General features: G+C 43.4%; 1 protein-coding gene across 1 annotated transcript in view; it reads right to left on the bottom strand.

Moving 5' to 3' along the window:
- LOC124615901 (short/branched chain specific acyl-CoA dehydrogenase, mitochondrial) overlaps positions 1-21,147 on the bottom strand; it is a 63,051-nt gene that overhangs the window by 41,754 nt on the left and 150 nt on the right. The window lies entirely within an intron of this gene.

The raw sequence follows: 21,147 nt of genomic DNA, 5'->3' as shown, positions 1-21,147 counted from the left end.
CAAGGGCGCTGAGGAGCTTGCACTCTGTAAGTGGGGTGTTATATGGTTCACTGTGGTGCATAGTAAACGAGAGGACTTTCCTTTCCACCCGCCGTTTGAGGGTGGAAAAGATTTGGGGGGTAGTCCTCGAATGCATAGGCTCGAGCATAGTGCTCAGCCAAGTGCTCAGCCAAGTGCTTGGCAATCGTGTTTGTGTCAGTAGAGAGCACGCCATTTATGTTAACGCCAGGGACACCTGTTGAGGTCTGGTACCCAAAAAGACGTCTGATCTTTGTCCAGACTTGGGAAGGTGACATATGGCACCCAATGGTTGGGACCTACCTCTCCCAATACTCCTGTTTCCATCATTTTATAAGCAGGCGAACACGAGCACAGAGCCGCTTAAAGGCTGTTAGGTGCTCTAGGGAAGGGTGCTGCTTATGTCCCGGTAGAGCTTGCCGACACTCTTTAATTGCCTCAGCAATTTCCGGCAACCACCAAGGAACTGTCTTCGCCAGGGGCACCCTAGAGAACGAAGGACCGCATTTTCCACTGCTGAAATTATCATTGTAGTGACCTGCTCAATCACAACATCGATGTCACCATGTGGGGGAGATTCAACGGCAACAGCAGAGGTGAAGGCTACCCAGTCTGCATTGTTCAAAGCCCATCTGTGTAGATGTCTGTGGGCATGATGCCAGGGGAGTGACAGGATTATGGGGAAGTGGTCACTACCGCACAGGTCATCATGTGCTCATCTGGGCTGCAAATTGATAAATCAACAGCCAAGTAACTACCATGAGCCACACTAAAATGTGTGGCGGCCCCAGTATTTAAGAGCCAGAAGTCGGGTTGGGACAGTAAATTTTCAACATCTCTGCCATGGCCAGTAAACATGGTGCTACCCCACAAGGGATTATGGGCATTAAAATCTCCCAAAAGTAGGAAAGGTTCAGGGAGATGATCAAGCAGTGCAGCCAATACGTTCAGCAGTAGTGCACCACCTGGAGGGAGATATACATTGCAGACAGTTATTTCCTGTGTCGTCCATATCCTGACAACCACAGCTTCAGGAGTAGTTTGAAGAGGCACAGGTTCACTACATACTGAGTTCAGGACATGAACGTAAACTCCACCTGACACTAATATATTAGCTACAGTTCTTGTAATATCCCCTGTATCCACGAAGTCCAGGGGTCTGCATTGCTGGGAACCGGGTTTCCTGGAGGGCAATGCAGAAAGCAGGTGTAAAGCTTAACAGTCGATGATCGTGAGACTGGGAAGGCATGAGACAATGTGGCAGTCTGTGCCTCAGGGTCACCTGCTGCCACTGACTTATTTCGTGAAAAGGCTATATCCATAGTGGCTGAGGGTCTGGCGAGATCTAGGTCCTCAGCAGACGCCAGAATCTTCACCTTATCCTCAGACGCAGAGCTTGTAGGCAGCGGTGGCGTGGGTGCCACAGCAATTCCCTTGGTCTTGGGGGTCTTCTTTCTGAATTTCTCTTGCTGATCCTTGGGTTTCTCTGGCTGGGAGGGCTTCACCAATTCAGTCTCCGGGACTGAGGATGATTGTGAAGCCCAACGACCAGCTGCTTTTGGGCACTTCAGCCACTGGTGGGTGTCATCTTTTCCACTAGCAAAAACCTGGGAAATGAGTGACCCATGGGGGCCCTTCCTTGTGAGAGGAGCCGAAGATGTCTTACGCTTCTCCAGCTGAGAAGTGGGGACTGGTGTTCCCAATGGTTGGGGGAAAGTGCTCCCGAGGTAGGTGGTGTGGGAGCAACAGGGAGGGAAGTGCCCCCCACCATCAAGGGGGCAGGTGGAGTCTGACAGCTCTGAGAGCTGAATGGAACTTGCGGAACTGATGGGGCTATAACTGTTCTCGTAGCGGCGACGTAAGAGGAGGTCATAACCACAGGATGTAGGCACTCAAATTTCCTCTTGGCTTCAGTGTAGGTTAGTCGGTCCAGGGTCTTGTATTTAATGATTTTCCTTTCTCGCTGTAAAATACTGCAGTCTGGTGAGCAAGGGGAATGATGCTCTCTGCAAATGGAACAGATGGGAGGTGGGGTACTTGGAGTATTGGGATGCGATGGACATCCACAATCTCGACATGTGATACTGAAGTACAGCGGGAAGACATATGGCTGAACTTCCAGCACTTAAAGCACTGCATTGGGGGAGGGATATATGGCTTGACATCACAGTGGTTGAGCATCATCTTGACCTTCTTGGGTAATGTGTCACCCTTGAAGGCGAAGATGAAGGCACCTGTGGCAACCTGATTATCCCTATGACCCCAATGGATGCGCTGGACAAAATGAACCATCATTGCTCTAAGTTGGCGCACAGCTCGTCGTCAGACTGCAAAAGAAAGTCCCTGCAGAATATAATACCCTGAACCATAGTTAAGCTCTTATGAAGCATGACGGTAATGGAAATGTTCCCCAGATTGTCACAAGCGAGTAATGCCCGTGACTGGGCAGAGGATGCCGTTTTTATCAAGACTAACCCTGACTTGAAGCTTCATCAAGACAAAGGAGTCCCCATCAGCTCTCATACATATGAGGTATCGGGGCGAATGAGGTTCGCTGCCACCCTTAGCCTGGCATTCCTCCCATGGTGTGGCCAGGGAGGGGGATGATTTAGGATCATAACTCCTTGCTTTGTACTGAGACTTTGAATGCTTAGAAACTGCCGGCATTTGATCACCAGCAAGTGATGACGTGGTACACTTCATCACGTGTCATCCGCCCTGATGCCACCCACTCTGACCAGGGGCCCTCCCCACGGGCACCACCCAACCACAGCAAAGGCCACCTAGCAGGATGGCCATTGCTGGGAGTCCTGATGCCCCAAGGTGACGGGCATCTACTCCTTGGCATACATGGGGAGTTAATGGCACAGGCATCAGCAAAGATATCCCTGTGTAGTCACGGGGCTACAACCAACAGAGTACATGGTGGTTCCACCACAACAGACTGGCCACCGTGCTGGATATGAGGTGCAAAGAATTCCATGATCATTTTCGGTGCAGAAAATGACATTGAATAGTGGGTGGAGGCAAACGCACTCATGAAAGTGTCCTCACTCAAAATATGGAGGATGAGCAGGACTGTAATGCCACGACGGGAAAGTGGGCTAAAGATCTCAATGCACGATGGACACGATGCACCATGTAAGGCGCTCTTCCCAAATTGGTTCGATCTTCAGGAAAATTTTGAAAAATGGGGGTCAAACCCTACAGGGGACAATCGCATAAAGGCCGAAAGGTATGAGACTCCTTTCAGTCGCCTCTTACAACAGGCAGGAATACCTCAGGCCTATTCTAACCCCCGGGCCTGCAGGGGGGATTTCATTAGGGGAAAAATAGACAAGGCCTACAGGAAAATTAATGACGCCTTTTCGAAAAAAGAGAAACAGCTGTGTGAATACCAAAAACACAGATGAAAAACCAGTCTGAAGCAAAGAAAAGAAAGCTGATAGGGGAAGGGCTATATAGAGGGTCTAGACAAGGAAGCTAAACTTGAAGTCCGCAGCTCGTGGTCGTGCGGTAGCGTTCTCGCTTCCCGCGCCCGGGTTCCCGGGTTCGATTCCTGGCGAGGTCAGGGATTTTCTCTGCCTCGTGATGACTTAGTGTTGTGTGATGTCCTTAGGTTAGTTAGGTTTAAGTAGTTCTAAGTTCTAGGGGACTGATGACCATAGATGTTAAGTCCCAGAGTGCTCAGAGCCATTTGAACCATTTGAACCTAAACTTGAAGACAATATTACAGAAATGGAAGAGGATATAAATGAAGATGATATGAGAGATATGATACTGCAAGAAGAATGTGACAAAAACATTGAAAGGTCTTAATTCAAAATAAGACCCCAGTTGTAGATGACATACCATCAGAACTACTGATAACCTCAGGAGAGCCGGACATAACAAATTCTTTCCATCTGGTATACAAGATGTATGACGTAGGCGAAATACCCTCTCACTTCCAGAAGAATTTAATAGTTCCAATTTCAAAGAAAGCAGTTGCTGTTAGGTGTAAAAATTACTGAACAATCAGTTTAGTAAGTCATGGTTGTAAATACTAACATGAATTCTTTACAGAAGAAGAATGGAAAAACTTGTAGAGGCCAACATTGGTGAAGATCTGTCGGAACATAAGGCAAAACTGATCCTACAACTTATGTAAGAAGATAGTTTAAGAAAGGCAAATCTACATTTAGAGCATTTGTAGACTTGGAAAAAGCTTTTGACTATGTCGACTGGGATAGGCCTAATCACTTTGAAATTTTTGAAGGCAGCAGGGATACAATAGAGGAAGTGAAAGGCTGTTTACAACTTGTATAGAAACCAGACAGCAGAAGAGTGGAGGATCATGAAAGGGAAGCAGTGACTGAAAAGGGAATGAGACAGGGTTGCCTATCCTTGATGTTATTCAATCTGTACCTTGATCAAGCAGTAAAGGAAACCAAAGAAAAATCTGTAATAGTAATTAAAGTTCAGTGATAAAAGAAGAACTCTTGAGGTTTGTCAGCAGCATTGTAATCCTGTGAGACACAGCAAAGAACTTGGAAGTTTAGTTGAACGGAATGGACAGGGTCTTGGAAGGAGGATAGAAGATGAACATCAACAAATGCAAAACAAGGATAATGGAATGTAGTTGAATTAAATCAGGCAATGCTAAGGGAATTAGATTAGGAAACAAGAAACTTAAGATAGTAGATGAGCTTTGCTATTTGGGCAACATAATAACTGACAATGACCGAAGTAGAGAGGATATAAAAGGTAGACTCGCAATGGCAAGGAAAGCATTTCTGAAGAAGAGAAATTTGTTAACATCGAATATAGATTTACGTGCTAGGAAGTCTTTTCTGGAGTTATTTGTCTGAAGTGTAGCTGTGTATGGAAGTGACACGGACGATTCGCAGTTTAGACAAGACGAGAATTGAAACTTTTGAAATGTAGTGCTACAGAAAAATGCTTATGATCAGATGGGTACACCAAGTAACTAATGAGGTAGTACTGACCAGAACTGGGGAGAGAGGAAGTTTGTGGCACAACTTGACCCAGAAACAGTTGATAGGACATATTCAGAGACATCAAGGGTTCACCAATTTAGTACTGGAGGGAAGTGTGGGAGATAAAAATCATAGAGGGAGGCCAAGATATTAATACAGCACGCACATTAATACAGATGTCGGTTGCAATACTTATTCGGAGATGATGTGGCTCGCACAGGATAAGGTGTGGAGAGCTGCATCAAACCAGTCTTCGGACTGAAGATCAGAACAACAGAGAAAATATCCTAACAGTGAATTTAAGTAGGCAGAAGTAACATTCTAAACCTAAATAATGTAATAGAGACAAAGATATTACTCAGTACGAGTGCAATTAATCAATGAAATCATTAATGTTGTGAATATGGTATTCTCATTCATCCATTAAGAAATTCAATATGGAACTGTGCTGAATAGTGCACACATGCATATGCGTACACAAAACACCACCACCTATTACTACTGCATATTCGGTAATTATATGGAGTAGAATGAATTGTTAAGTAGACATGATTTTAGTTTGTTTTTGAAGTTAATTTTATTATGTTGTTAAATGCTTTAACACTCTGGGTATCTTGCCAAAGAATTTTATAACTGAATACCGTACTCTTCTCTGTGTCATGATGAGGCTGAGTGATTGACAGTGTGGATCATTTCTTCTTCTATTATTACATTCATGAACATTACTCTTGTTTTTTAAATTGTGGTCGATTGTTGACAAGAAACTTCATAAGGGAGTAACACACAGTAAAGCCGCTGTCAGTATGACCAAATGCTGTCTAAAAGAGGGTCTGGAGTGAACACCCCATTACACACTTCTTTCCAACAGATACCAGCATCTTACAGTTTCAAAAGATGCCACATTTTGGGTCTGCAAAGAACTGGATCATTTGAAGTGTCACACTCAATCTGAAAGATTGCTTGCATGTGTGTGTAACTACTGCCAGACCGCCAACACATTGCAAACACAACTCTGCAATTCTGTGGCCAACATTGCTACTGCGTGACACTAAAGGCATGCTTGTTTCTATTTACATTTGGAGGTAATAACTCTGCTGCTGCCTGCCATGTTGCTGATTCAACATGGACTGATTAAGGCATCAAACCGTGCAGCTGTCATAAGATACTGAAGAGGGCCCCGGGAATGTGACAAATTTTCCTCTAAAAATTCCTAAATTATAAAAAATACTAAGTTATAGCGAGACTCCTTCCAATATTAGCAAATACAGGAAGAATACGGTGGGGCGGAACAAAATATAGAAAAACGGTAATATTTTGGGAGAGTTGCCAAATAAAGTTTATAAGACAATGTGTTTTGATTTTTAAGAACTTATTTCCTTTATGTTTTACATGAGCCAAATGAAACTGTGCACACAATGGATAAGGAATGAACAAGTCTACGACAATGCAATTCTGCATGAGATAAAACAAATTCTAACTATTATTACTTAGCAACAGTACAATTCCTTGTAGTATAAAAAGAGGAAACACCAGTCATGGTAAACAGTTTTTAACTGGTGTCATAACATGGAAACATGGACAATGCCACGAAATTTTCAGTAATGCACTTTTATATACCTAGACTTCAGACAAACAGTGTGCGAGTACATCTGTACCAAGTAGGGCTGTGCTAATAATGATGCGCAACAACAGTATTATTATTATTATAAAAATTATTATTATTATCATCTCTTTCCTTTCTCAGACGTTATGTCTGGTTAAAAATGGAAGGTGACGCGGACCTTAATCATGCGCGACTTCCTTTTAACTGCACGGTATAGGTTACATTGCATTTAGGAACTTTCGGGTAATTGAACATGTATCAATAATTACGGATTTCTGTAGTTGTATATATAAGTCTGGATGTAGCTGTATTGCATTGATGTACTGGTGGATATTGTGTGGTATGACTCCTGAAGTTGATAGTATAATTGGTATAATGTCAACTTTATCCTGATGCCACATGTCCTTGACTTCCTCAGCCAGCTGGATGTATTTTTCAATTTTTTCTCCTGCTTTCGTCTGTATATTTGTTGTATTGGTTATGGATATTTCGATTAGTTGTGTTAATTTCTTCTTTTTATTGGTGAGTATGATGTCAGGTTTGTTATGTGGTGGTGTTTTATCTGTTATAGTGGTTCTGTTCCAGTATAATTTGTATTCATCATTCTCCACTACATTTTGTGGTGCATACTTGTATGTGGGAACGTGTTGTTTTATAAGTTTATGTTGTACGGCAAGCTGTTTACGTATTATTTTTGCTACATTGTCATGTCTTCTGGGGTATTCTGTATTTGCTAGTATTGTACATCCGCCTGTGATGTGATCTACTGTTTCTATTTGTTGTTTGCAAAGTCTGCATTTATCTGTTGTGGTATTGGGATCTTTAATAATGTGCTTGCTGTAATATCTGGTGTTTATTGTTTGATCCTGTATTGCAATCATGAATCCTTCTGTCTCACTGTATATATTGCCTTTTCTTAGCCATGTGTTGGATGCGTCTTGATCGATGTGTGGCTGTGTTAGATAATACGGGTGCTTGCCATGTAGTGTTTTCTTTTTCCAATCTACTTTCTTCGTATCTGTTGATGTTATGTGATCTAAAGGGTTGTAGAAGTGGTTATGAAATTGCAGTGGTGTAGCCGATGTATTTATATGAATGATTGCTTTGTGTATTTTGCTAGTTTCTGCTTGTTCTAAAAAGAATTTTCTTAAATTGTCTACCTGTCCATAATGTAGGTTTTTTTATGTCGATAAATCCCCTTCCTCCTTCCTTTCTGCTTAATGTGAATCTTTCTGTTGCTGAATGTATGTGATGTATTCTATATTTATGGCATTGTGATTGTGTAAGTGTATTGAGTGCTTCTAGGTCTGTGTTACTCCATTTCACTGCTCCAAATGAGTAGGTCAATATTGGTAGAGCATAAGTATTTATAGCTTTTGTCTTGTTTCTTGCTGTCAATTCTGTTTTCAGTATTTTTGTTAGTCTTGTCTATATTTTTCTTTTAGTTCTTCTTTAATATTTGTATTATCTATTCCTGTTTTTTGTCTGTATCGTAGATATTTATAAGCATCTGTTTTTTCCATCGCTTCTATGCAGTCGCTGTGGTTATCCAATATGTAATCTTCTTGTTTAGTGTGTTTTCCCTTGACTATGCTATTTTTCTTACATTTGTCTGTTCCAAGAGCCATATTTATATCATTGTTGAATAGTTCTGTTATCTTTAGTAATTGGTTGAGTTGTTGATTTGTTGCTGCCAGTAGTTTTAGATCATCCATGTACAGCAAATGTGTGATTTTGTGTTGGTATGTTCCAGTAATATTGTATCCATATTTTGTATTATCTAGCATGTTGGATAGTGGGTTCAGAGCAAGGCAAAACCAGAAAGGACTTAGTGAGTCTCCTTGGAATATTCCACGCGTAATCTGTATTGGCTGTGATGTGATATTATTTGAATTTGTTTGGATATTAAGTGTGGTTTTCCAATTTTTCATTACTATGTTTAGGAACTGTGTCAATTTAGGATCTACTTTGTATATTTCCAATATTTGTAGTAACCATGAGTGGGGTACACTATCAAAAGCTTTTTGGTAATCAATGTATGCGTAGTGTAGCGACCTTTGTTTAGTTTTAGCTTGATACGTCACCTCTGCATCTATTATCAGTTGCTCTTTACATCCTCGTGCTCCTTTGCAACAGCCTTTTTGTTCTTCATTTATAATTTTGTTCTGTGTTGTATGTGTTATTAATTTCTGTGTAATGATTGAAGTTAATATTTTGTATATTGTTGGTAGGCATGTTATGGGGCGATATTTAGCTGGGTTTGCTGTGTCTGCTTGATCTTTAGGTTTCAGATAAGTTATTCCTTGTGTAAGTGTATCAGGGAATGTGTATGGGTCTACAATGTAACTGTTAAATAATTTAATTAGATGTGAATGTGTTGAGGTGAACTTCTTTAGCCAGAAATTTGCTATTTTATCATTTCCAGGGGCTTTCCAATTGTGCGTAGAATTAATTGCTCGGGTGACTTCATGTTGCAAAATTATCACTTCAGGCATTTGTGGTATCATCTTGTATGAGTCTGTTTCTGCTTGTATCCACCGTGCATGCCTGTTATGTTGTACTGGGTTTGACCATATGTTGCTCCAGAAGTGTTCCATGTCTGTTATGTTTGGTGGAGTGTCTATTTTAATGTGTGTGTTATCTATTGTCTGGTAAAATTTCTTTTGGTTTGTGTTGAATGTTTGGTTTTGTTTCCTTCTATTTTCACTTTTTTTGTATCTTCTAAGTCGTTTGGCCAATGCTTGTAATTTCTGCTTCTTTTCATCTAATTGTTCTATCGCTTATTGTTGTGAGATTTTAGCTAACCTTTTTCATTTTTTTTTTTTCTGACATTTCATTTCTTATAAATTGTGTTAGCTGTCCGATGTCTTTTCTCAGTTTTTCTATTCTGATCTGTAGCCTGTGTTGCCATGCTGGTTTTGTGGGTTTCTTCTGTGTGTTGGTTGGTTCTGATCTCTGCCTAGTGTGTATATTTAGTGTAGTGAGTGCTCCTATATAAACCAGTAGCTGTAACTCTTCCATTGTTGTGTTTTCATTTATTTTGTTGTGTATGATTGTGTTGATAGTTTTTATTGTTGTTTCGACTTGTGGGTTATTTTGCGATCTATGCAAGAATGGTCTAATGTCTGTATTTGTGTCTTTGTATTCTATATATATATGTCAGCTGAAATTTTTCTTCTATATCTAACATGTGTGTCACTTCGTGTTCTATTTGTCCTTGTTCTGGTGGCTGTCTTAAGATTTTGTTTTCCTCTGATTGTTTAATTGATGCGTGTTGTTTTTTGTTTGTTTGCACTGGGATGTTTGAGTCCATTACTGTAGTTTCTTCTTCTTATGATTGCACATTATTTTGTTCTAGTATTTGTTGTACTTGTTGTTTGATGTTTTCTAATTCTGACTGGGGTATCCTGTTATTTTTTATTATTACACGGATCTGATCAGCTAGTCGTTGTTCTGGTAAAAATTTTAATTCTGGGTATCTGGTAATAAATGTTGTGTATACTTGTGATCTGTATCCAGTTGTGTTGGTTCCTAGGTATGTTGCTTGGTAATAACAAAACATGAGGTGTCGATTAACTTCATCTGACCATCTCATCCTCTGTCTTTGTTTTCCTTCTAGGGTGGTTGCAGGAAGCATATTCTGCAAAACACCTCTATTTGGATTTAAATCATTTTCCAGTTGGCTAGCAGTGTCGTTACCATTGTGGGCGGGCATACGGTTCAAGCGTCGTCGCCGACCATGACGGCGCTTGTCCGAGGCTTCTTTAGCTCTGTCCTGAACCAACTAATCACACTAAAAGGGGGGTTAGCCCTATTAGTGGTTTGTTCTTTTCGTCGCCTTTTACGACTGGCAGAACATACCGGAGGCCTATTCTTTTCCCGGGCCTCCACGGGGGTTATTATTATTATTGTTATTAACATAAGGATGCAACAACGATTGGGTATAATTCCAAATTACCTATTATAGGCTAGTTGTTAACTGGACCGGCAGAACAGAGATATTTCTCAAGCACCTTTGTTTGGCACGAAATTTGGCTGTTAACTTCGACTCAATGTTAAATTGGTTTGCAAGATATTAAAGAGCTTGCCCCAGGCTGTATATTATAAACACTATCGCCAATAGCAAATATGTCCAGAGACAGATAGGTTCTACATTCTTTATAATAAAACAATGAAGTTGCAATATCCGCCTTATGTCAGTAACTTGTAATGGCAATGAAGTTACATTCTTTCACACATTAAATTTTCTTTAAGGAAATAGTGATGAACCAGTAGCTGCTCGATTGTGTTCTATTGTAAGTATTCTAGTACCAATTCTACACAAACAAACTGTCCACACAAACACTACAGATCATTCAAAGTAAGATGGTGTTTTGACTAAATATGGTTCTTTCAAAAACTGTAGGTATTATTTCAAGAGAGCTCCTATAATATATCCGAACAAGCCAGACTCTTCACTTCTACAAATTTCCTGAAAGCCACACTAAGTCTTCAAGTTACTTCTCTCTTCTTACACTTACATTCCCAAAATTTGATATTTGCAATCAAATAAATGCATCATTTACATATTTATGTTTCTTTTAATTGCCACAACTGGTTTTGGCCCCCTGAGGACATTTTCCAGAGCTAGTATGTCTATCATTGCAGGATTACACTGACAAACATCTGTGCTATGGGGGCAGGTGGAGAGGGGCTTTGAAAAGTTTTTTAAAAAATAGTTACAATGGCAATTTATGGCGCGTAAATTAAAAATATATTTTTGCAAGCACAGAGTCAAGACACTGTCTGAAAGTTTGGCATTTTTTTTTTTTTTTTTTTTTTTTTTTTTTTTTTTTTTTTGTGTGGTTTTAGGCCGCACAACTTCAACGGTCATTAGCACCCAGACTACGTTAGGAATGCACCGCGAGTCACAAGTTAAAAACAGCAACGAAACGGAAAACACGATAAAAGACAGACTGACAGGCATAGGATTAAAAAAAAAAAAACACAGCATAATCAAATGTCCTTAGAGAGGGTTGTCACGTTGATAAAATGAAGAACGCGAGCAGCTGCCCGTGGGTCATCCGCTAAAATGGCATCTAGAGTACATGGCAGGCCAAGATCAAGACGTAGTGTGTTAAAATGCGGACAGGACGTTAAAATGTGGCGGACCGTCAGCAATTGCCCACATGGGCAGAACGGCGCCGGCGCAGCCGTCAGCAGATGGCGATGGCTGAACCGGCAGTGTCCACTTCGTAACCGGGCCGAAACTACCTCCTCCCACCGAGAAGGGTGTGAGGAGGACGTCCAAGCTGCGGGAAGAGGTTTCAAGGCCCGAAGCTTGTTGTCTGTAAGTGCAGCCCAATCGGCATGCCACAGCGATAAAATGCGCCGACAAATGACCCTGCTACAATCTGACGAAGGGACACAACAAGAAGCTGTCCGAGGCTAGAGGACCGCAGCCTTGGCCACAGCATCTGCAGCTTCGTTCCCAGGGATACCGACATGGCCAGGAACCCACATAAAGCTAACCGGAGAACCGACGTCCACCAGCTGCTGAAGAGAGCGTTGGATCCAGTGCACGAAAGGGTGAATCGGGTATGGATCACTGAGGCTCTGGATGGCGCTCAGGGAATCGGAGCAGATGACATATGCAGAATGTCGGTGGTGGCAGATGTAAAGAACAGCCTGGTAGAGGGCAAAGAGCTCAGCTGTGAAGACCGAACAATGGCCATGGAGCCGCTATTTGAAACTTTGTGCCCCGACAATAAAAGAACACCCGACCCCGTCATTGGTCTTAGAGCCATCTGTATAAATGAAGGTCATATTAATGAACTTCAAACGAAGTTCGACAAAACGGGAGTGGTAGACTGAACCGGGGGTAACCTCCTTTGGGAGCGAGCTGAGGTCAAGGTGAACGCGAACCTGAGCCTGGAGCCAAGGTGGCGTGTGGCTCTCGCCCACTCGAAAGGTTGCAGGGAGTGAAAAATTAAAGTGTTGAAGGAGGCGACGAAAGCGAACTCCAGGGGGTAGCAGGGCAGAGACATACAACCCGTATTGACGGTCGAGAGAGTCGTCAAAAAAGGAACGATAAGACAGGTGGTCGGACATTGACAGTAGCCGACAGGCATACCGACAAAGCAGTATATCGCGCCGGTAGGTGAGTGGCAATTCACCAGCGTCAGCATGAAGACTCTTGACGGGACTAGTATAAAACGCTCCGATCGCAAGTCGTAAACCCCGATGTTGTATGGAGTTGAGGCGGCGTAAGATGGATGGCCGTGCAGAGGAGTATACGAAGCTCCCATAATCCACCTTGGAGCGGACGATCGACCGATATAGGCGAAGTAGGACGGTTCGATCCACTCCCCACGACATACCACTGAGAACACGGAGGACATTTAGAGAACGGGTACAACGGGCAGCCAAATATGACACATGTGGAGACCAGCTAAGTTTCCTGTCAAATGTAAGACCTAAAAATTTTGTTGTCTCCACGAATGGGAGAGCAACAGGACCGAGTCGTAAGGACTGTGGGAGAAACTATTTGTAGCGCCAGACCGTCTTCTCGGCAGAAAAACGGAAGCCATTGGCGACACTCCAGGAGTAAAGACGGTCAAGAGAATGCTGAAGACAGCACTCCAGGAAACAAGTACGCTGTGTGCTGCAATAGATGGTAAAATCGTCCACGAAAAGGGAGCCTGATACATCAGCTGGGAGGCAATCCATTATTGGATTGATCGCTATGGCGAAGAGAGCGACGCTCAAAACTGAGCCCTGTGGCACCCCATTCTCCTGGCGAAAGATGTCTGACAGGACAGAACCCACACGTACCCTGAACTGTCGATCCATTAAAAAGGAACGAATAAAAAGAGGGAGGCGACCGCGAAGGCCCCATGTATGCATGGTGCGGAGAATGCCCGCCCTCCAACAGGTGTCGTAAGCCTTCTCCAAATCAAAGAACACAGCCGCGGTCGGGCGCTTCCGTAAGAAGTTATTCATAATGAAGGTCAACAAGGTAACCAGATGGACAACAGCAGAGCGGCGCCTACGAAATCCACATTGTACATTGGTAAGTAGGCGTCGAGACTCGAGCAGCCAAACCAAACGGGAGTTAACCATTCGCTCCATCACTTTACAGACACAGCTGGTAAGCGAGATGGGTCGATAACTGGAAGGCAAGTGCTTGTCCTTCCCCGGCTTAGGGATCGGGACAACAATAGACTCGCGCCAGCATGCGGGAACATGTCCATCAATCCAGATGCGATTGTAAGTACGAAGAAGAAAACCTTTACCCGCAGGAGAAAGGTTCTTCAGCATCTGAATATGAATAGAATCAGGCCCTGGAGCAGAGGACCGTGATCGGCCAAGTGCGTTTTCGAGTTCCCTCATGCTGAATGGGGCATTATAACCTTCATGATTCGAGGAGCGGAAGTTAGGTGGCCTAGCCTCCTCTGCCTGTTTGCGGGGGAGGAAAGCAGGGTGGTAATGAGTGGAGCTCGAAACCTCTGCGAAAAAGCGGCCAAAGGCATTGGAGACAGCCTTAGGGGCCACAAGGACGTCATTCGCGACCGTCAAGCCAGAAACTGGTAAGTGGACCTTAGTGCCAGATAGCCAGCGCAGGCTACCCCAGACAACAGAAGAAGGAGTAAAACTGTTGAAGGTGCTTGTGAAAGCAGCCCAGCTGGCTTTCTTGCTTTCTTTAATAATACGACGACACTGTGCACGTAATCGTTTATAATTGATACAATTCGCCACTGTAGGGTGGCATTTAAAGGTGCGTAAAGCACGTCGACGAGCACGTAAAGCGACTCTACATGCTGCGGTCCACCAGGGGACCGGTGCGTGACGTGGAGAAGAAGTAGGGTGAGGGATGGAATATTCAGCAGCAGTGAGAATGACTTCCGTGATGTGTGCAACCTGACAATCGCAGCTTGTGAAGGTTTGATCCTGAAAGGTCGCCCTGGAAGAGAAGAGCCCCCAGTCTGCTTTGGAGATGGTCCAACTAGATGAGCATGGAGAGGGGGTATGCTGCAGGAGATGGATAACACACGGGAAGTGGTCGCTCGAATATGTATCAGAAAGTGCATACCACTCAAACCGGCGTGCAAGTTGGGGAGTACATATAGAGAGGTCTAAATGGGAATAGGTGTGAGATGTGTCCGAAAGAAAAGTAGGGTCGCCAGTATTGAGGCAGACAAGATTGAGCTGGTTGAAAAGGTCTGCTAACAGGGAGCCCCTCAGGCAGGATGTTGGAGAGCCCCAAAGGGGATGGTGGGCATTGAAGTCTCCAGTTAACAAAAATGGTGCAGGTAGCTGAGCAATAAGTTGCATCATGTCTGCCCTGGTAACGGCAGACGACGATGGAGTGTAAACGGTACAAATGGAAAATGTAAAAGTGAGGAGAGTAATTCGGATGGCAACTGCTTGCAGGCCGGTGTGCAACGTGATGGGATCGTAGTAAATATCATCCCGGGCCAGCAACATAACCCCTCCATGAGCCGGGATACCTACCACAGGGGGTAGGTCAAAACGCACAGAGGTGTAGTGTGCCAAGGCAATTTGATCGCATGGGCGTAGCTTCGTTTCCTGGAGGGCTACGACGAGCGGACGGTGCAAGCGGAGCAGCAACTTCAAGTCCTCTTGGTTGGAGCGAATGCTGCGAATATTCCAGTGAATAAGTGCCATCGTAAGAAGAAAAGGAAGATGAGAGAAGGGGTCACCTCGAAGGCCGCTGAGGGCCTGGCTTCGAGCGAGCACTGCTGCCGCTATCAGTAGGCGGACAGTCATCGTCCATTGGTTCTATAGGTTCATCGGCCATCTTGGTAAGATGGCCGGGAGTGGGAGCTTCCTCCGCCGGTGAACGGCCAGATGTTCGGCTACCAGCGGTGCGGCCAGGCGAAACGGATGACGGCCTGGGGCGGCAACCGCTGGGTGGCGCAGGAGAAGAAATGCGCCGTGACGGAGAAGTAGAACTGTGCTTCCTATCAGCCTTCTTGGAAGGTCGTTTGGTGGAAGTACCGGTCGATGGCTGGGAGGTCGAGGTACGTAGGAAGTCTGCACGGGACGGTTCCTTCTTGAAGGCCCGTGCATCTGACTTCTGGATCTTCGTCTTAGCAGAAGCTGAGGAAGGTGCTCGTGTCTGTGGGGTGATGGGAGGAAGAGGAGACGTCGACCGCGCGATCTTAGCACTGGCCGAACGGACGGCCGTGGTGCTGAAGGTCAGATCGCATGTCTGGGTTGCTACCTCCCGGGTAGTCCGAGGAGAGGCGAGGACAGTACTGTATTTCCCCGCTGGGAGCAGGGTGGGCTTCCTACTAGCCAATAGCTTGCGAGCAGCCGAGGTGGACACTTTCTCTTCGACCCGAATTTCTTGGATACAGCGTTCTTCCTTACAGACGGGACAGTCGCGGGAGGATGCTGCATGGTCACCCTGACAGTTCACCCAACGAGGAGACGGAGGTGGCCAGTCACCCTCATGGGCATCCCTGCCACAACTGACACATTTAGCCGCATTGGAACAAGACTGTCGAGTGTGATTGAAACGCTGACACTGGTAGCAGCGCGTAGGTGTCGGGACATAGGGGTGAACAGAAATAACCTCGTAGACCGCCTTGATGCGCGATGGCAGCTTAACACTATCAAAGGTCAAGAAAAGTGTCCGGGTCGGTACAAGGTCATTGTTGACCTTTTTCATGACCCTATGGACAGCCGTCACGCCCTGCTCAGCGAGGAAAGACTGAATCTCCTCGTCAGTCAATCCGTCGAGGGATCTAGTATAGACCACACCACGAGACGAATTCAAAGTTCGGGGAGCCCCCACCCGGACAGGGAACATATACAGGAGTGTGGCTCGAAGCAGTTTCTGTGCCTGAAAGGCGCTCTCAGTTTCTAGTAACAAGGTACCATTACGCAACCTTGTACAAGACTTAACAGTACCGGCTATGGCATCTACGCCCTTCTGGATAGCGAAAGGGTTGACAGAAGAAAAATCCTTTCCGTCCTCAGATCGAGAAACGACAAGGAACTGTGGGGCAGGCGGTAGTACTTTTGTCACTGGGGGCTGGTCATGTTTCCGTTTGTGGGCAGAAGTCGAGAGAGAAGAAGAGAAATCCATTGCGGAGGAATCCCCCATGATTGCCAGCGTCTCCGATGGCGCGCTCCTTCCTTATGGGGACCCTCTCAGAGGGCACTCCCGCCTTAGGTGAATGTTTACACCTCAGGTCACACCTCCCAAGAAACAGACGGAGGGACCAATCGGCATGGTCAGAAGGTATCAGCTCAGGCAATCACCCCTCCCTGGGGCCTGGCCTTTACCAGGGGGTACGTGCGTGCCTTACTTGTCTACCCAGGGCGGGGAATTACGCGTTACCCCGTCACCGGCTACGCGTGCGAACGCATGGGTCGGCCTTCAGGCGCGCACAGGGAGGAAGGAAGAAGAAGAAAAAGAAGAGAGAGAGGGAGAGAGTGGACAGACTGTCTCAAATGCCGAGGCGGAGACCAGAGAAGGCAAGGAGAAGAAGGCAAGGGAAAGAGTAAGGAAGACAGTGAGATGGAGAAGAACAAAGAAAGGAAGCAACCAAAGAAGGAAGAAACGAGAAGTGAAAAACCAAAAAGACCACAAATATAGGTCGTGGGACCGTCCGTCTCCAGACGCAGGCGCTAACTACCCCCTTGAGGGGGATGGACTCCTTTTAGTCGCCTCTTACGACAGGCAGGAAGACCTCGGGCCTATTCTAACCCCCGGACCCGCAGGGGGGCATTCAGGAAGTGAAATTGTAAAGTCTTTGGGGTCTGAGGTTGCAAACTTCTGTTCCAAGAAATATGCACCTCTGTAAGTCTGAGTAATGTTCCTAACAAGAATTCATGGGAGTAGCATTGCAACAATTTTGTTTTTATTAAGAAGTAAAACTGGTAAACAATAATAATGAACAATAATCAATGTAAACAATAATAATGGGCAATAACCAATGCACATTCATCAGGAATCAATATGAATTACAAAATGATTTATACACAACATCTGCATGGTACAAAAAATAGCAACTGATCCTGAACAATAGAAGGTGTGAGGTCCTCCACATGAGTACTTTTAAATGTTTGTTAAATTTCAGTTACAAAATAAATCATGCCAATTTACAGGTTGTTGATGCTATTAAATACCTAGGGATTACAACTACGAATAACTTAAATTGGAACAATCACATACAAAATGTTGTGGGGGAAGGCAAACTGAAGACAGTATTCTGTTGGCAGAACACTTAGAAGATCCGACAAATGTACTAGGAGAGTAATAAGTGCAATAAGTGAGTTGCGGTGGCAATCATTAAAACGAATGCGTTTTTCACTGCAGTGAGATTTTTTTCATAATATTTCAATTGACAACTTTCTCCTCCAAATGAGAAAATATTCTATATAAGGACAAACAACCAGCAGAATAAGAGAAATCGAAGCTCACACAAATGTATAGAGTACATTTTATCATACATACTATTTGAGAGTGAAATGGTGTGACATAGAAATTGTTTCTCTTTTAAGCCTTATCCATTATCTTATCGTCGTCATTGTTACTTCCCCCTTAAGGAGAGTACTAGAACACAATGAGTTTTCATGGCATTTCTTTCTGTTCACTTCTTCCGTGTTTTCTTCCCTTTGGGATTTGCTGAAATTTGTGTTTTCTGATTTTTTTTTTCCTGTATGTCATGTCTACTGTGGAGATATTTAAGTTCTTGAGGTCTTCCATGGTCGTCACTACATTAAAAATCTTCTTGGTCAGTCTATTTTTGTTTATCCTATTTATATGTCCATGGAAATTTGCCCTTCTTTTCCTGATGTTTGTAATCATCTGTCTGTTACTACAGTTCTTCTGTCCCGTCTCTCTATCCAGATCTCCTTTTTTCTGAAGCAATGCAGATCTTTCTCAGTATTTTCCTCTTGTTTTCCCATCACCTCGACTTTCATTCTTCCCTTGATTACTGTAGTTTCCCCGGCCTACAGGGCCTTTGGTAAGGCCTCTGCACTGAAGTGTCTTAATTTGATACTGATGGAAATTATTACCTAATATACCTATTTTACACATGACACAAACTTAAACATCAGGCTACACTACAGTGTAGTCTGTTCCCACAACCTTTATTTGGCATTCATGTTCCTGGGAGGGGGGGGGGGGGGGGCGGGGGGCTAAGAGAGGAAGAGATAGAGATACCAGCAACCTTTAACATTATTCATGCTGCTAAATTTTGTGAAAAAGGTACCTCCCACCTCAGTAAATGTAATCAAAACTGTAAGTAGATAGGCTCACACATTCGAGAAAAAATGCTGAAAGTATAATTTTGTACCAGAAGGTGTTTTGCCAGTTGAACATTTGTATCAAGCAACCAAAGAATGTGCCTGGCCACACTTGTGATCAGCCTCATGTTTAAATTGATACACATTTGAAAAATGTGTTCAAATGGCTCTGAGCACTATGGGACTCAACAGCTGAGGTCATCAGTCCCCTAGAACTTAGAACTACTTAAACCTAACTAACCTAAGGACATCACACACATCCATGCCCGAGGCAGGATTCGAACCTGCGACCACAGCAGTCTCGCGGTTCCGCACTGAAGTAGCTAGAACCGCTCGGCCAGATATATATTTGATCACATTTAAATTTATCATGCTTCAAGAACAGTAAAAGTTAGAGCTGCACCCTAAACTGACAGTTCATCAGAGAACTGGCTCACATGGTGCGGTGAAAGCCATGGATAAGAAAAATGCTTAAACTGATAGTATAAATGTGGCTGTCACTCTAAACATACAGAAGTGTCGGTATATTCCTTTATTTGAATACCTGTGACTTTCAACAAGTCTCTTGTGAGCTTTTAATCTGAGTGAACCCAATGAATCACAAACATACGACTTCATCTTACGTGAAGATGATATCATCCAAAGAGCTGAGCAGATGGTATCTTGCTTTGCAGAAAAATCTATAGTGTGGCAGAATTTATGAGTAGACAATGAAATCAAGTTCCTTATTCATCCTATGAAGAACACACGTTGTGTACCCTATTAAGAGAAAGTGGGTAAAAGTTGTGTACTGCACCACCCTTGCATTTTTCACTATGGCACAGATGTAAACATTAGGTTTTGCCAACAGTCAATTTGATACCACAAACAGATTTTCTGCTTTCACGCTCATTGTCTTTGCCAACTCTCAATCAAATTGTCACCTTCTAAACTATTCTAAACCCTGAGCTGCACTACGTATCAGTCTGATATCACACACAAGATTTATTCCCCCCCCCCTTTTTTTGGGGGGGGGGGGGAGGAGGAGAAGGAGGCAGGAAGGGGAGGGGGATTGTCCAATACCACACTTTAACCATAAGGTGAGCTATCGTTTGACTCAGCTGTTTCATTATGGCACATGTACAATCAAAATTAACAATTGTATTTTTTTAAACTCTGATGCTGTACATTTTGTACTGTAAATCACTGTGTATGATATTACGTATACGGCCTGTACTGTGTAAGCTTTAATAAATTAGCTATTTATTGTCTAGATAGTAAGAACAACAATATGTCCCACATTATAATACAGAGTCGTACAGAAAGTAATTTCTGCGACCAGTGAATGGCCAGAACAAGAAGTCACACAAATGAATTCCAAAACGGTACACTGTATCTTATTTCTCAAGACTTCCGGTCTCATACCAATCCAATCTCCTGTCTTTGCTACTTTTTTAACTGGCACAGAGAAATCAGTCTGTTTACATGAGTCTTAACAAATAGTATTCTGTATCCTCAGAGCGGAGTATACAAAGCTTTCAAAGAACAGCAAGCACAAACTATAAAATCTGCTCCAGTTTTAGCAGATTCTTAGCACATAGCTGAAACGTTTCAGTTATTTGAGGACACGGTAGTGCTGGAATATAAACTGTGCCATATGAATCACAATACCCATGTTCACATATGTGATGACATCAGCTCTTATTGGAACCACTGAAGATACAGGTAATATGAGCAATGTATCCTAGCTGACAGTTAAATTTAATGAAAAATTAATAAACAAAAATTGTTTCAGCGACATGTCAAATTCAATAGTCAATAGAACAAAAAATGTAACACTGAACTACTGTAACGGCTTATGTACGCGCTCTGAATTTCATTTGCATCGGCGCTCCATATGTTTCAAAACAGGTTATATACGAACTACCATACTTTCGCGGTACACTCTACCCATAAAAGACTAGGGTGTCAAAATAGACGAAAAATAATCTGCTGAATTATGATTCTGGATTTAATCTCGTGTCCCATATATTATACTGCTGCGGATATTTCTTTCCATTTCTTGCTATCGTTTGTCATCATAAAGCGAGCTATAAATCACAAAATATTACAACAAAATAGATTTTAAAGAAACAACAGGGCTCTATCCCATCATAAAAAAAAACAATATTTTGAAGTACTCTGCTCCCCATTACATAACACGTTCTGCCGGGAATCATGTTTTTTATATATATATATTATTTTTACTGCAAAAACAATGCTCTTATGATCCAGTAGAGTAAACTTTTGCGCTCGTACTTA

The sequence above is a fragment of the Schistocerca americana genome, chromosome 1 (genome assembly GCF_021461395.2).
Source record: "Schistocerca americana isolate TAMUIC-IGC-003095 chromosome 1, iqSchAmer2.1, whole genome shotgun sequence".
Taxonomy (NCBI): Eukaryota; Metazoa; Arthropoda; class Insecta; order Orthoptera; family Acrididae; genus Schistocerca; species Schistocerca americana.
This window is presented reverse-complemented; position numbering and strand designations above follow the sequence as displayed.